At 50.3% G+C, this 17,010-nt stretch overlaps 11 pseudogenes; all 11 read right to left on the bottom strand.

Annotated features, from left to right (window-relative positions):
• Positions 1-344: 344 nt before the first annotated feature.
• LOC130329657 (5S ribosomal RNA) lies at positions 345-464 on the bottom strand (annotated as a pseudogene).
• Positions 465-741: 277 nt separating this feature from the next.
• Positions 742-861, bottom strand: LOC130316654 (5S ribosomal RNA; annotated as a pseudogene).
• An 82-nt stretch (positions 862-943) lies between these two features.
• Positions 944-1,063, bottom strand: LOC130349786 (5S ribosomal RNA; annotated as a pseudogene).
• Positions 1,064-1,952: 889 nt separating this feature from the next.
• On the bottom strand, positions 1,953-2,072 carry LOC130349774 (5S ribosomal RNA; annotated as a pseudogene).
• Positions 2,073-2,356: 284 nt separating this feature from the next.
• On the bottom strand, positions 2,357-2,476 carry LOC130352946 (5S ribosomal RNA; annotated as a pseudogene).
• Positions 2,477-4,156: 1,680 nt separating this feature from the next.
• Positions 4,157-4,276, bottom strand: LOC130316590 (5S ribosomal RNA; annotated as a pseudogene).
• A 3,451-nt stretch (positions 4,277-7,727) lies between these two features.
• On the bottom strand, positions 7,728-7,847 carry LOC130352041 (5S ribosomal RNA; annotated as a pseudogene).
• A 2,044-nt stretch (positions 7,848-9,891) lies between these two features.
• LOC130352007 (5S ribosomal RNA) lies at positions 9,892-10,011 on the bottom strand (annotated as a pseudogene).
• A 480-nt stretch (positions 10,012-10,491) lies between these two features.
• Positions 10,492-10,611, bottom strand: LOC130318548 (5S ribosomal RNA; annotated as a pseudogene).
• A 2,278-nt stretch (positions 10,612-12,889) lies between these two features.
• LOC130326323 (5S ribosomal RNA) lies at positions 12,890-13,009 on the bottom strand (annotated as a pseudogene).
• Positions 13,010-15,095: 2,086 nt separating this feature from the next.
• Positions 15,096-15,215, bottom strand: LOC130313455 (5S ribosomal RNA; annotated as a pseudogene).
• Between the last annotated feature and the right edge of the window lie 1,795 nt (positions 15,216-17,010).

Below are 17,010 nucleotides of genomic sequence, written 5' to 3'. Positions count from 1 at the left end.
TGGGCCCTAAGCTGGGTAGCAGTCTGCGATCTGACGAGAGCAGGCGGGTTCAGCTTAGGATGGCTGTTGACATCTTCAAGCCTTGTATATTGTGAATTTAAGCATCAATAAATATTTTTATTAATCGGAGAGGAAGGCGGCAACAGAGCAAAATGTCAATGGCACCTTGAATTGCCAGCCAGTCTCCCATGCCGGTAACTGCCGGGCAGTAGTCTGCGATCTGAGGAGAGCAGGCACGTTCAGGCTTAGGATGGCCGTTGACAGCTTCACACCCTGTGTATTGTGGATTTAAGCATCAATAAATCCTTTTCCGAATCGGAGCGGAAGGCGGCAAAAGATTAAAATGTCAACTGCACCTGGGATTCCCAGCCAGTCTCCCATGCTGGTACTTACCAGGCCCTAAGCTGGGTAGCAGTCTGCGATCTGACGAGAGCAGGCGCGTTCAGCTTAGGATGGCCGTTGACAGCTTCACACTTTGTATACTGTGGATTTAAGCATCAATAAATAATTTTCGGAATCGGAGCAGAAACAGAGCAAAATGGCAACTGCACCCGGGATTCCCAGCCAGTCTCCCATGCTGGTACTTACCAGGCCCGATGCTGGGTAGCAGTCTGCGATCTGACGAGAACAGGCGCATTCAGCTTAGGATGGCCATAGACATCTTCACACCCTGTATACTGTGGATTTAAGCATCAATAAATCCTTTTCGGAATCGGAGCGTAAGGTGGCAACAGAGCAAAATGTCAACGACACCTGGGATTCCCAGCCAGTCTCCCATGCTGGTACTTACCAGGCCTTAAGCTGGGTATCAGTCTGCGATCTGACGAGAGCAGGCGCGTTCAGCTTAGGATGGCCGTTGACAGCTTCACCCCCTTTATATTGTGGATTTAAGCATCAATAAATAATTTTCCGAATCGAAGCGGAAGGCGGCAACAGATTAAAATGTCAACTGCACCCGGGATTCCCAGCCAGTCTCCCATGCTGGTACTTACCAGGCCCTAAGCTGGGTAGCAGTCTGCGATCTGACGAGAGCAGGCGCGTTCAGCTTAGGATGGCCGTTGACATCTTCTTGATTTTTATATTGTGCATTTAAGCATCAATATATCCTTTTCGGAATCGGAACGGAAGGCGGCAACAGAGCAAAATGTCAACTGCACCTGGGATTCCCAGCCAGTCTCCCATGCTGGTACTTACCGGGCCCTAAGCTGGGCAGCAGTCTGCGATCTGACGAGAGCAGGCGCGTTCAGCGTAGGATGGCCGTTGACAGCTTCTCGCCCTTTATACTGTGCATTTAGGCATCAATAAATCCTTTTCGGAATCGGAACGGAACGGAAGGCGGCAACAGAGCAAAATGTCAACGGCAGCCGGGATTCCCAGCCAGTGTCCCATGCCGGTACTTACCGGGCCCTAAGATCTGTACCAGTCTGCGATCTGACGAGAGCAGGCGCGTTGAGCTTAAGATGGCCGTCGACAGCTTCACACCTTGTATACTGTGGATTTAAGCATCAATAAATATTTTTTTTAATCGGAGAGTAAGGCGGCAACAGATCAAAATGTCAATAGCACCTTGGATTGCCAGCCAGTCTCCCATGCCCGTACCTGCCGGGCAGCAGTCTGCGATCTAACAAGAACAGGCGCATTCAGCGTAGGATAGCCGTAGACGGCTTCACACCCTGTATATTGTGGATTTAAGCATCAATAAATCCTTTTTGGATTCGGAGCAAAATGTCTACAGAGCTACAGAGCAAAATGTCAACAACACCTGAGATTCCCAGCCAGTCTCCCATGCTGGTACTTACCGGGCCCTAAGCTGGGTAGCAGTCTGCGATCTGACAAGAGCAGGCGCGTTCAGCTTAGGATGGCCATTAACAGCTTCATGCCCTTTATACTGTGCATTTAAGCATCAATAAATCCTTTTCCGAATCGGAGCGGAAGGCGGCAACAGATTAAAATGTCAACTGCACCCGGGATTCCCAGCCAGTCTCCCATGCTGGTACTTACCAGGCCCTAAGCTGGGTAGCAGTCTGCGATCTGACGAGAGCAGGCGCGTTCAGCTTAGGATGGCCGTTGACAGCTTCACACTTTGTATACTGTGCATTTAAGCATCAATAAATCCTTTTCGGAATCGGAACGGAAGGCGGCAACAGAGCAAAATGTCAGCGGCAGCCGGGATTCCCAGCCAGTGTCCCATGCCGGTACTTACCGGGCCCTAAGATCTGTACCAGTCTGCGATCTGACGAGAGCAGGCGCGTTAAGTTTGGGATGGCCGTCGACAGCTTCACACCTTGTATACTGTGGATTTAAGCATCAATAAATTCTTTTCGGAATCGGAGCGGAAGGCGGCAACAGATTAAAATGTCAACTGTACCCGGGATTCCCAGCCAGTCTCCCATGCTGGTACTTACCAGGCCCTAAGCTGGGTAGCAGTCTGCGATCTGACGAGAGCAGGTGCGTTCAGCTTAGGATGGCCGTTGACAGCTTCACACTTTGTATACTGTGGATTTAAGCATCAATAAATAATTTTCGGAATCGGAGCAGAAACAGAGCAAAATGTCAACTGCACCCGGGATTCCCAGCCAGTCTCCCATGCTGGTACTTATCAGGCCCGAAGCAGGGTAGCAGTCTGCGATCTGACGAGAACAGGCACATTCAGCTTAGGATGGCCGTAGACAACTTCACACCTTGTATACTGTGGATTTAAGCATCAATAAATCCTTTTCGGAATCGGAGCGTAAGGCGGCAACAGAGCAAAATATCAACGACACCCGGGATTCCCAGCCAGTCTCCCATGCTGGTACTTACCGGGCCCTAAGCTGGGTAGCAGTCTGCGATCTGACGAGAGCAGGAGCGTTCAGCTTAGGATGGCGGTTGACAGCTTCTCGCCCTTTATACTGTGCATTTAAGCATCAATAAATCCTTTTCCGAATCGGAGCGTAAGGCGGCAACAGATAAAAATGTCAACTGCACCCGGGATTCCCAGCCAGTCTCCCATGCTGGTACTTACCAGGCCCTAAGCTGGGTAGCAGTCTGCGATCTGACGAGAGGAGGCGCATTCAGCTTAGGATGGCCGTTGACAGCTTCACGCCTTGTATATTGTGGATTTAAGCATCAATAAATATTTTTATTAATCGGAGAGGAATGCGGCAACAGAGCAAAATGTCAAAGGCACCTTGGATTGCCAGCCAATCTCCCTTGCCGGTAACTGCTGGGCAGCAGTCTGCGATCTGAGGAGAGCAGGCACGTTCAGGCTTAGAATGGCCGTTGACAGCTTCACACCCTGTATATTGTGGATTTAAGCATCAATAAATCCTTTTCCGAATCGGAACGGAAGGCGGCAACAGAGCAAAATGTCAACGGCAGCCGGGATTCCCAGCCAGTGTCCCATGCCGGTACTTACCGGGCCCTAAGATCTGTACCAGTCTGCGATCTGACGAGAGCAGGCACGTTAAGCTTAGGATGGCCGTCGACAGCTTCACACCTTGTATACTGTGGATTTAAGCATCAATAAATTCTTTTCGGAATCGGAGCAAGGCAGCAATAGAGCAATAGAGCTAAATGTCAACCGGGATTACCAGCCAGTCTCCCATGCCAGTACTTACCGGGCCCTAAGCTGGGTAGCAGTCTGCGATCTGACGAGAGCAGGCGCGTTCAGCTTAGGATGGCCATTGACAGCTTCATGCTTTTTATACTGTGCATTTAAGCATCAATAAATCCTTTTCGGAATCGGAGCGGAAGGCGGCAACAGAGCAAAATGTCAACTGCACTCGGGATTCCCAGCCAGTCTCCCATGCCGGTACTTACCGGGCCCTAAGCTGGGTAGCAGTCTGCGACCTGACGAGGGCAGGCGCGTTCAGCTTAGGATGGCCGTTGACAACTTCTCTCCCTTTATACTGTGCATTTAGGCATCAATAAATCCTTTTCGGAATCGGAACGGAAGGCGGCAACAGAGCAAAATGTCAATGGCAGCCGGGATTCCCAGCCAGTGTCCCATGCCGGTACTTACCGGGCCCTAAGATCTGTACCAGTCTGCGATCTAACGAGAGCAGGCGCGTTAAGCTTAGGATGGCCGTCGACAGCTTCACACCTTGTATACTGTGGATTTAAGCATCAATAAATTATTTTCTGAATCGGAGCGGAAGGCAGCAATAGAGCAAAATGTCAACGGCACCCGGGATTCCCAGCCAGTCTCCCATGCCAGTACTTACCGGGCCCTAAGCTGGGTAGCAGTCTGCGATCTGACGAGAGCAGGCGCGTTCAGCTTAGGATAGCCGTTGACATCTTCACGCCTTGTATACTGTTTATTTAAGCATCAATAAAAAAAATTTTTAATCGGAGAGGAAGGGGGCAACAGATCAAAATGTCAATAGCACCTTGGATTGCCAGCCAGTCTCCCATGCCCGTACTTGCAGGGCAGCAGTCTGCGATCTGACAAGAACAGGCGCATTCAGCTTAGGATGGCCATTGACAGCTTCGTTATTATTATACTGTGCATTTAAGCATCAATAAATCCTTTTCGGAATCGGAGCGTAAGGCGGCAACAGAGCAAAATGTCAACGACACCTGGGATTCCCAGCCAGTCCCCCATGCTGGTACTTACCGGGCCCTAAGCTGGGTAGCAGTCTGCGATCTGACGAGAGCAGGCACGTTCAGTTTAGGATGGCCGTTGACAGCTTCTCGCCCTTTATACTGTGCATTTAAGCATCAATAAATCCTTTTCGGAATCGGAAAAGGAAGGCGGCAACAGAGCAAAATGTCAACGGCAGCCAGGATTCCCAGCCAGTGTCCCATGCCGGTACTTACCGGGCCCTAAGATCTGTACCAGTCTGCGATCTGACAAGAGCAGGCGCGTTAAGCTTAGGATGGCCGTCGACAGCTTCACACCTTGTATACTGTGAATTTAAGCATCAATAAATTCTTTTCGGAATCGGAGCGGAAGGCAGCAATAGAGTGAAATGTCAACGGCACCCGGGATTCCCAGCCAGTCTCCCATGCCCGTACTTGCCGGGCAGCAGTCTGCGATCTGACAAGAACAGGCACATTCAGCTTAGGATAGCCGTAGACGGCTTCACACCCTGTATACTGTGGATTTAAGCATCAATAAATCCTTTTCGAAATCGGAGCGGAAGGCGGCTACAGAGCAAAATGTCAACAACACCTGGGATTCCCAGCCAGTCTCCCATGCTGGGACTTACCGGGCCCTAAGCTGGGTAGCAGTCTGCGATCTGACGAGAGCAGGCGCGTTCAGCTTAGGATGGCCGTCGACAGCTTCACACCTTGTATACTGTGGATTTAAGCATCAATAAATTCTTTTCGGAATCGGAGCGGAAGGCAGCAATAGAGCAAAATGGCAACGGCAATCGGGATTCCCAGCCAGTCTCCCATGCCAGTACTTACCGGGCCCTAAGCTGGGTAGCAGTCTGCGATCTGACGAGAGCAGGCGCGTTTAGCTTAGGATGGCCATTGACAGCTTGTTGCTTTTTATACTGTGCATTTAAGCATCAATAAATCCTTTTCGGAATCGGAACGGAAGGCGGCAACAGAGCAAAATGTCAACTGCACCCGGGATTCCCAGCCAGTCTCCCATGATGGTACTTAATGGGCCCTAAGCTGGGTAGCAGTCTGCGATCTGACGAGAGCAGGCACGTTCAGCTTAGGATGGCCGTTGACATCTTCACGCCTTGTATATTGTGGATTTAAGCATCAATAAATATTTTTATTAATCGGAGAGGAAGGCGGCAACAGAGCAAAATGTCAATGGCACCTTGGATTGCCAGCCAGTCTCCCATGCCGGTAACTGCCGGGCAGCAGTCTGCGATCTGAGGAGAGCAGGCACGTTCAGGCTTAGGATGGCCGTTGACAGCTTCACACCCTGTATATTGTGGATTTAAGCATCAATAAATCATTTTCCGAATCGGAGCGGAAGGCGGCAACAGATTAAAATGTCAACTGCAACCGGGATTCCCAGCCAGTCTCCCATGCTGGTACTTACCAGGCCCTAAGCTGGGTAGCAGTCTGCGATCTAACAAGAGCAGGCGCGCTCAGCTTAGGATGGCCGTTGACAGCTTCACACTTTGTATACTGTGGATTTAAGCATCAATAAAAAAAATTCGGAATCGGAGCAGAAACAGAGCAAAATGTCAACTGCACCCTGGATTCCCAGTCAGTCTCCCATGCTGGTACTTACCAGGCACGAAGCTGGGTAGCAGTCTGCGATCTGACGAGAACAGGCGCGTTCAGCTTAGGATGGCGGTTGACAGCTTCACACTTTGTATACTGTGCATTTAAGCATCAATAAATCCTTTTCGGAATTGGAACGGAAGGCGGCAACAGAGCAAAATGTCAACGGCAGCCGGGATTCCCAGCCAGTGTCCCATGCCGGTACTTACCGGGCCCTAAGATCTGTACCAGTCTGCGATCTGAAGAGAGCAGGCGTGTTCAGCTTAGGATGGCCATTGACAGCTTCATGCTTTTTATACTGTGGATTTAAGCATCAATAAATATTTTTTTTAATCGGAGAGGAAGGCGGCAACAGATCAAAATATCAATAGCACCTTGGATTGCCAGCCAGTCTCCCATGCCCGTACTTGCCGGGCAGCAGTCTGCGATCTGACAAGAACAGGCACATTCAGCTTAGGATATATGTAGACGGCTTCACACCCTGTATAATGTGGATTTAAGCATCAATAAATCCTTTTCGGAATCGAAGCATAAGGCGGCTACAGAGCAAAATGTCAACAACACCTGGGATTCCCAGCCAGTCTCCCATGCTGGTACATACCGTGCCCTAAGCTGGGTAGCAGTCTGTGATCTGACAAGAGCAGACACGTTCAGCTTAGGATGGCCGTTGACAGCTTTACACCCTGTATATTGTGGATTTAAGCATCAATAAATCCTTTTCCGAATCGGAGCGGAAGGCGGCAACAGATTAAAATGTCAACTGCACCCGGGATTCCAGCCAGTCTACCATGCTGGTACTTACCAGGCCCTAAGCTGGGTATCAGTCTGCGATCTGACGAAAGCAGGCGCGTTTAGCTTAGGATGGCCGTTGACAGCTTCACACCCTGTATACTGTGCATTTAAGCATCAATAAATCCTTTTCGGAATCGGAACGGAAGGCGGCAACAGAGCAAAATGTCAACGGCAGCTGGGATTCCCAGCCAGTCTCCCATGCCAGTACTTACCGGGCCCTAAGCTAGGTAGCAGTCTGCGATCTGACGAAAGCAGGCGCGTTCAGCTTAGGATGGCCATTGACAGCTTCATGATTTGTATACTGTGCATTTAAGCATCAATAAATCCTTTTCGGAATCGGAACGGAAGGCGGCAAAAGAGCAAAATGTCAACTGCACCCGGGATTCCCAGCCAGTCTCCCATGCCGGTACTTACTGGGCCCTAAGCTGGGTTGCAGTCTGCGATCTGACGAGAGCAGGCGCGTTCAGCTTAGGATGGCCGTTGACATCTTCACGCCTTGTATATTGTGAATTTAAGCATCAATAAATATTTTTATTAATCGGAGAGGAAGGCGGCAACAGAGCAAAATGTCAATGGCACCTTGGATTGCCAGCCAGTCTCCCATGCCGGTAACTGCCGGGCAGTAGTCTGCGATGTGAGGAGAGCAGGCACGTTCAGGCTTAGGATGGCCGTTGACAGCTTCACACCCTGTGTATTGTGGATTTAAGCATCAATAAATCCTTTTCCGAATCGGAGCGGAAGGCGGCAACAGATTAAAATGTCAACTGCACCTGGGATTCCCAGCCAGTCTCCCATGCTGGTACTTACCAGGCCCTAAGCTGGGTAGCAGTCTGCGATCTGACGTGAGCAGGCGCATTCAGCTTAGGATGGCTGTTGACAGCTCCACACTTTGTATACTGTGGATTTAAGCATCAATAAATAATTTTCGGAATCGGAGCAGAAACAGAGCAAAATGGCAACTGCACCCGGGATTCCCAGCCAGTCTCCCATGCTGGTACTTACCAGGCCCGAAGCTGGGTAGCAGTCTGCGATCTGACGAGAACAGGCGCATTCAGCTTAGGATGGCCATAGACATCTTCACACCCTGTATACTGTGAATTTAAGCATCAATAAATCCTTTTCGGAATCGGAGCGTAAGGCGGCAACAGAGCAAAATGTCAACGACACCTGGGATTCCCAGCCAGTCTCCCATGCTGGTGCTTACCAGGCCCTAAGCTGGGTATCAGTCTGCGATCTGACGAGAGCAGGCGCGTTCAGCTTAGGATGGCCGTTGACAGCTTCACCCCCTTTATATTGTGGATTTAAGCATCAATAAATAATGGAACGGAAGGCGGCAACAGAGCAAAATGTCATCGACACCAGGGATTCCCAGCCAGTCTCCCATGCTGGTACTTACCGGGCCCTAAGATCTGTACCAGTCTGCGATCTGACGAGAGCAGGCGCGTTCAGCTTAGGATGGCCGTTGACAGCTTCACACTTTATATACTGTGCATTTAAGCATCAATAAATCCTTTTCGGAATCGGAACGGAAGGCGGCAACAGAGCAAAATGTCAATGGCACCTTGGATTGCCAGCCAGTCACCCATGCCCGTACTTGCCGGGCAGCAGTCTGCGATCTGACAAGAACAGGCACATTCAGCTTAGGATAGCCGTAGACGGCTTCACACCCTGTATACTGTGGATACTGTGGATTTAAGCATCAATAAATCCTTTTCGGAATCGAAGCGGAAGGCGGTTACAGAGCAAAATGTCAACAACACCTGGGATTCCCAGCCAGTCTCCCATGCTGGTACTTACCGGGCCCTAAGCTGGGTAGCAGTCTGCAATCTGACGAGAGCAGGCGTGTTCAGCTTAGGATGGCCGTTGTACGCTTCACATTTTGTATACTGTGGATTTAAGCATCAATAAATAATTTTCGGAATCGGAGCAGAAACAGAGCAAAATTTCAACTGCTCCCAGGATTCCCAGCCAGCCTCCCATGTCGGTACTTACCAGGCCCGAAGCTGGGTAGCAGTCTGCGATCTGACAAGAACAGGCGCATTCAGCTTAGGATGGCCGTAGACATTTTCACAACCTGTATACTGTGGATTTAAGCATCAATAAATCCTTTTCGGAATCGGAGCGAAAGGCGGCAACAGAGCAAAATGTCAACGACACCTGGGATTCCCAGCCAGTCTCCCATGCTGGTACTTACTGGGCCCTAGCTGGGTAGCAGTCTGCGATCTGACGAGAGCAGGCGCGTTCAGCTTAGGATGGCCGTTGACATCTTCACGCCTTGTATATTGTGGATTTAAGCATCAATAAATATTTTTTTAATCGGAGAGGAAGGCGGCAACAGAGCAAAATGTCAATGGCACCTTGGATTGCCAGCCAGTCTCCCATGCCGGTAACTGCCGGGCAGCAGTCTGTGATCTGAGGAGAGCAGGCACGTTCAGGCTTAGGATGGCCGTTGACAGCTTCACACCCTGTTTATTGTGCATTTAAGCATCAATAAATCCTTTTCCGAATCTGAGCGGAAGGCGGCAACAGACTAAAATGTCAACTGCACCCGGGATTCCCAGCCAGTCTCCCATGCTGGTACTTACCAGGCCCTAAGCGGGGTAGCAGTCTGCGATCTGACGAGAGCAGGTGCATTTAGCTTAGGATGGCCGTTGACAGCTTCACACTTTGTATACTGTGGATTTAAGCATCAATAAATAATTTTCGGAATCGGAGCAAAATGTCAACTGCACCCGGGATTCCCAGCCAGTCTCCCATGCTGATACTTATCAGGCCCGAAGCAGGGTAGCAGTCTGCGATCTGACGAGAACAGGCACATTCAGCTTAGGATGGCCGTAGACAACTTCACGCCCTGTATACTGTGGATTTAAGCATCAATAAATCCTTTTCGGAATCGGAGCGTAAGGCGGCAACAGAGCAAAATGTCAACGACACCTGGGATTCTCAGCCAGTCTCCCATGCTGGTACTTACCGGGCCCTAAGCTGGGTAGCAGTCTGCGATCTGACGAGAGCAGGCGCGTTCAGCTTAGGATGGCCGTTGACAGCTTCACGCCCTTTATACTGTGCATTTAAGCATCAATAAATCCTTTTCCGAATCGGAGCGTAAGGCGGCAACAGATTAAAATGTCAACTGCACCCGGGATTCCCAGCCAGTGTCCCATGCCGGTACTTACCGGGCCCTAAGATCTGTACCAGTCTGCGATCTGACGAGAGCAGGCGCGTTCAGCTTAGGATGGCCGTTGACATCTTCACGCCTTGTATACTGTGGATTTAAGCATCAATAAATATTTTTTTTAATCGGAGAGGAAGGCGGCAACAGATCAAAATGTCAATAGCACCTTGGATTGCCAGCCAGTCACCCATGCCCGTACTTGCCGGGCAGCAGTCTGCGATCTGACAAGAACAGGCGCATTCAGCTTAGGATAGCCGTAGACGACTTCACACCCTGTATATTGTGGATTTAAGCATCAATAAATCCTTTTCGGAATCGGAGCAAAATGTCTACAGAGCTACAGAGCAAAATGTCAACAACACCTGAGATTCCCAGCCAGTCTCCCATGCTGGTACTTACCGGGCCCTAAGCTGGGTAGCAGTCTGCGATCTGACGAGAGCAGGTGCGTTCAGCTTAGGATGGCCGTTGACAGCTTCACACTTTGTATACTGTGCATTTAAGCATCAATAAATCCTTTTCGGAATCGGAACGGAAGGCGGCAACAGAGCAAAATGTCAACGGCAGCCGGGATTCCCAGCCAGTCTCCCATGCCGGTACTTACTGGGCCATTAGCTGGGTAGCAGTCTGCGATCTGACGAGAGCAGGCGCGTTCAGCTTAGGATGGCCGTTGCCAGCTTCACACTTTGTATACTGTGCATTTAAGCATCAATAAATCCTTTTCGGAATCGGAACAGAAGGCGGCAACAGAGCAAAATGTCAACGGCAGCCGGGATTCCCAGCCAGTGTCCCATGCCGGTACTTACCGGGCCCTAAGATCTGTACCAGTCTGCGATCTGACGAGAGCAGGCGCGTTAAGCTTAGGATGGCCGTCGACAGCTTCACACCTTGTATACTGTGGATTTAAGCATCAATAAATTCTTTTCGGAATCGGAGCGGAAGGCGGCAACAGAGCAAAATGTCAACTGCACCCGGGATTCCCAGCCAGTCTCCCATGCCGGTACTTACTGGGCCCTAAGCTGGGTAGCAGTCTGCGATCTGACGAGAGCAGGCGCGTTCAGCTTAGGATGGCCGTTGACATCTTCACGCCTTGTATATTGTGGATTTAAGCATCAATAAATATTTTTTTCATCGGAGAGGAAGGCGGCAACAGAGCAAAATGTCAATGGCACCTTGGATTGCCAGCCAGTCTCCCATGCCGGTAACTGCCGGGCAGCAGTCTGCGATCTGAGCAAAGCAGGCACGTTCAGGCTTAGGATGGCCGTTGACAGCTTTACACCCTGTATATTGTGGATTTAAGCATCAATAAATCATTTTCCGAATCGGAGCGGAAGGCGGCAACATATTAAAAAGTCAACTGCACCCGGGATTCCCAGCCAGTCTCCCATGCTGGTACTTACCAGGACCTAAGCTGGGTAGCAGTCTGCGATCTGACGAGAGCAGGCGCGTTCAGCTTAGGATGGCCGTTGACAGCTTCACACTTTGTATACTGTGGATTTAAGCATCAATAAATAATTTTCGGAATCGGAGCAGAAACAGAGCAAAATGTCAACTGCACCCGGGATTCCCAGCCAGTCTCCCTTGCTGGTACTTACCAGGCCCGAAGCTGGGTAGCAGTCTGCGATCTGACGAGAACAGGCGCGTTCAGCTTAGGATGGCCGTTGACAGCTTCTCGCCCTTTATACTGTGCATTTAGGCATCAATAAATCCTTTTCGGAATTGGAACGGAAGGCGGCAACAGAGCAAAATGTCAACGGCAGCCGGGATTCCCAGCCAGTGTCCCATGCCGGTACTTACCGGGCCCTAAGATCTGTACCAGTCTGCGATCTGACGAGAGCAGGCGCGTTAAGCTTAGGATGGCCGTCGACAGCTTCACACCTTGTATACTGTGGATTTAAGCATCAATAAATTATTTTCGGAATCGGAGCGGAAGGCAGCAATAGAGCAAAATATCAACGGCACCCGGGATTACCAGCCAGTCTCACATGCCAGTACTTACCGGGCCCTAAGCTGGGTAGCAGTCTGCGATCTGACGAGAGCAGGCGCGTTCAGCTTAGGATGGCCGTTGACAACTTCACGCCTTGTATACTGTGGATTTAAGCATCAATAAATATTTTTTTTAATCGGAGAGGAAGGTGGCAACAGATTAAAATGTCAACTGCACCCGGGATTCCCAGCCAGTCTCCCATGCTGGTACTTACCGGGTCCTAAGCTGGGTAGCAGTCTGCGATCTGACGAGAGCAGGCGCGTTCAGCTTAGGATGGCCGTTGACAGCTTCACACTTTGTATACTGTGCATTTAAGCATCAATTAATCCTTTTCGGAATCGGAGCAGAAAGAGAGCAAAATGTCGACGGCAGCCTGGATTCCCAGCCAGTCTCCCATGCTGGTACTTAACAGGCCCGAAGCTGGGTAGCAGACTGCGATCTGACGAGAGCAGGCTCGTTCAGCTTAGGATGGCCGTTGACAGCTTCTCGCCCTTTATACTGTGCATTTAAGCATCAATAAATCCTTTTCGGAATCGGAACGGAAAGCGACAACAGAGCAAAATGTCAACGGCAGCCGGGATTCCCAGCCAGTGTCTCATGCCGGTACTTACCGGGCCCTAAGATCTGTACCAGTCTGCGATCTGACGAGAGCAGGCGCGTTAAGCTTAGGATGGCCATCGACAGCTTCACACCTTGTATACTGTGGATTTAAGCATCAATAAATTATTTTCGGAATCGGAGCGGAAGGCAGCAATAGAGCAAAATGTCAATGGCAACCGGGATTCCCAGCCAGTCTCCCATGCCAGTACTTACCGGGCCCTAAGCTGGGTAGCAGTCTGCGATCTGACGAGAGCAGGCGCGTTCAGCTTAGGATGGCCATTGACAGCTTCATGCTTTTTATACTGTGCATTTAAGCATCAATAAATCCTTTTCGGAATCGGAACGGAAGGCGGCAACAGAGCAAAATGTCAACTGCCCCCCCGGATTCCCAGCCAGTCTCCCATGATGGTACTTAATGGGCCCTAAGCTGGGTAGCAGTCTGCGATCTGACGAGAGCAGGCACGTTCAGCTTAGGATGGCCGTTGACATCTTCACGCCTTGTATATTGTGGATTTAAGCATCAATAAATATTTTTATTAATCGGAGAGGAAGGCGGCAACAGAGCAAAATGTCAATGGCACCTTGGATTGCCAGCCAGTCTCCCATGCCGGTAACTGCCGGGCAGCAGTCTGCGGTCTGAGGAGAGCAGGCACGTTCAGGCTTAGGATGGCCGTTGACAGCTTCACACCCTGTATATTGTGGATTTAAGCATCAATAAATCCTTTTCCGAATCGGAGCGGAAGGCGGCAACAGATTAAAATGTCAACTGCACCGGGGATTCCCAGCCAGTCTCCCATGTTGGTACTTACCAAGCCCTAAGCTGGGTAGCAGTCTGCGATCTGACGAGAGCAGGCGTGTTCAGCTTAGGATGGCCGTTGACAGCTTCACACTTTGTATACTGTGAATTTAAGCATCAATAAATAATTTTCGGAATCGGAGCAAAATGTCTACAGAGCTACAGAGCAAAATGTCAACAACACCTGAGATTCCCAGCCAGTCTCCCATGCTGGTACTTACCGGGCCCTAAGCTGGGTAGCAGTCTGCGATCTGACGAGAGCAGGCGCGTGTAGCTTAGGATGGCCGTTAACAGCATCACGCACTTTATACTGTGCATTTAAGCATCAATAAATCCTTTTCCGAATCGGAGCTGAAGGCGGCAACAGGTTAAAATGTCAACTGCACCCGGGATTCCAGGCCAGTCTCCCATGCTGGTACTTACCAGGCCCTAAGCTGGGTAGCAGTCTGCGATCTGACGAGAGCAGGCGCGTTCAGCTTAGGATGGCCGTTGACAGCTTCACACTTTGTATACTGTGCATTTAAGCATCAATAAATCCTTTTCGGAATCGGAACGGAAGGCGGCAACAGAGCAAAATGTCAACGGCAGCCGGGATTCCCAGCCAGTGTCCCATGCCGGTACTTACCAGGCCCTAAGATCTGTACCAGTCTGCGATCTGATGAGAGCAGGCGCGTTAAGCTCAGGATGGCCATCGACAGCTTCACACCTTGTATACTGTGGATTTAAGCATCAATAAATTATTTTCGGAATCGGAGCGGAAGGCAGCAATAGAGCAAAAAGTCAACGGCAACCGGGATTCCCAGCCAGTCTCCCTTGCCAGTACTTACCGGGCCCTAAGCTGGGTAGCAGTTTGCGATCTGACGAGAGCAGACGCGTTCAGCTTAGGATGGCCATTGACAGCTTCATGCTTTTTATACTGTGCATTTAAGCATCAATAAATCCTTTTCGGAATCGGAACAGAAGGCGGCAACAGAGCAAAATGTCAACTGCACCCGGGATTCCCAGTCAGTCTCCCATGCCGGTACTTACTGGGCCCGAAGCTGGGTAGCAGTCTGCGATCTGACGAGAGCAGGCGCGTTCAGCTTAGGATGGCCGTTGACATCTTCACGCCTTGTATATTGTGGATTTAAGCATCAATAAATATTTTTTTAATCGGAGAGGAAGGTGGCAACAGAGCAAAATGTCAATGGCACCTTGGATTGCCAGCCAGTCTCCCATGCCGGTAACTGCCGGGCAGCAGTCTGCGATCTAAGGAGAGCAGGCACGTTCAGGCTTAGGATGGCCGTTGACAGCTTCACACCCTGTATATTGTGGATTTAAGCATCAATAAATCCTTTTCCGAATCGGAGCGGAAGGCGGCAACAGATTAAAATGTCAACTGCACCCGGGATTCCAAGCCAGTCTCCCATGCTGGTACTTACCAGGCCCGAAGCTGGGTAGCAGTCTGCGATCTGATGAGAACAGGCGCTTTCAGCTTAGGATGGCCGTAGACATCTTCACACCCTGTATACTGTGGATTTAAGCATCAATAAATCCTTTTCGGAATCGGAGCGTAAGGCGGCAACAGAGCAAAATGTCAACGACACCTGGGATTCCCAGCCAGTCTCCCATGCTGGTACTTACCGGGCCCTAAGCTGGGTAGCAGTCTGCGATCTGACGAGAGCAGGCGCGTTCAGCTTAGGATGGCCGTTGACAGCTTCTCGCCCTTTATACTGTGCATTTAAGCATCAATAAATCCTTTTCGGAATCGGAACGGAAGGCGGCAACAGAGCAAAATGTCAACGGCAGCCGGGATTCCCAGCCAGTGTCCCATGCCGGTACTTACCGGGCCCTAAGATCTGTACCAGACTGCGATCTGACGAGAGCAGGCGCGTTAAGCTTAGGATTGCCGTCGACAGCTTCACACCTTGTATACTGTGGATTTAAGCATCAATAAATTATTTTCGGAATCGGAGCGGAAGGCAGCAATAGAGCAAAATGTCAACGGCACTGGGATTCCCAGCCAGTCTCCCATGCCAGTACTTACCGGGCCCTATGTTGGGTAGCAGTCTGCGATCTGACGAGAGCAGGCGCGTTCAGCTTAGGATGGCCATTGACAGCTTCATGCTTTTATTCTGTGCATTTAGGCATCAATAAATCCTTTTCGGAATCGGAGAGGAAGGCGGCAACAGAGCAAAATGTCAATAGCACCTTGGATTGCCAGCCAGTCTCCCATGCCCGTACTTGCCGGGCAGCAGTCTGCGATCTGACAAGAACATGCACATTCAGCTTAGGATAGCCGTAGACGGCTTCACACCCTGTATATTGTGGATTTAAGCATCAATAAATCCTTTTCGGAATCGGAGCAAAATGTCTACAGAGCAACAGAGCAAAATGTCAACAACACCTGAGATTCCCAGCCAGTCTCCCATGCTGGTACTTACCGGGCCCTAAGCTGGGTAGCAGTCTGCGATCTGACGAGAGCAGGCGCGTTCAGCTTAAGATGGCCGTTAACGGCTTCACACCCTGTATACTGTGGATTTAAGCATCAATAAATCCTTTTCGGAATCGAAGCGGAAGCGGCTACAGAGCAAAATGTCAATAACACCTGGGATTCCCAGCCAGTCTACCATGCTGGTACTTACCGGGCCCTAAGCTGGATAGCAATCTGCGATCTGACGAGAGCAGGCGCGTTCAGCTTAGGATGGCCGTTGACAGCTTCACATTTTGTATACTGTGGATTTAAGCATCAATAAATAATTTTCGGAATCGGAGCAGAAACAGAGCAAAATGTCAACTGCACCCGGGATTCCCAGCCAGTCTCCCATGCTGGTACTTACCAGGCCCGAAGATGGGTAGCAGTCTGCGATCTGACAAGAACAGGTGCATTCAGCTTAGGATGGCCGTAGACATCTTCACACCCTGTATACTGTGGATTTAAGCATCAATAAATCCTTTTCGGAATCAGAGCGGAAGGCGGCAACAGAGCAAAATGTCAAAGACACCTGGGATTCCCAGCCAGTCTCTCATGCTGGTACTTACCGGGCCCTAAGCTGGGTAGCAGTCTGCAATCTGACGAGAGCAGGCGCGGTCAGCTTAGGATGGCCGTTGACAGCTTCACACTTTGTATACTGTGGATTTAAACATCAATAAATAATTTTCGGAATCGGAGCAGAAACAGAGCAAAATTTCAACTGCACCCGGGATTCCCAGCCAGTCTCCCATGCTGGTACTTACCAGGCCCGAAGCTGGATAGCAGTCTGCGATCTGACGAGAACAGGCGCATTCAGCTTAGGATGGCCGTAGACATCTTCACACCCTGTATACTGTGGATTTAAGCATCAATAAATCCTTTTCGGAATCGGAGCAAAATGTCTACAGAGCTACAGAGCAAAATGTCAACAACACCTGAGATTCCCAGCCAGTCTCCCATGCGGGTACTTACCGGGCCCTAAGCTGGATTACAGTCTGCAATCTGACGAGAGCAGGCGCGTTCAGCTTAGGATGGCC

This window comes from Hyla sarda, chromosome 1 (assembly GCF_029499605.1).
Source record: "Hyla sarda isolate aHylSar1 chromosome 1, aHylSar1.hap1, whole genome shotgun sequence".
Taxonomy (NCBI): domain Eukaryota; kingdom Metazoa; phylum Chordata; class Amphibia; order Anura; family Hylidae; genus Hyla; species Hyla sarda.
This window is presented reverse-complemented; position numbering and strand designations above follow the sequence as displayed.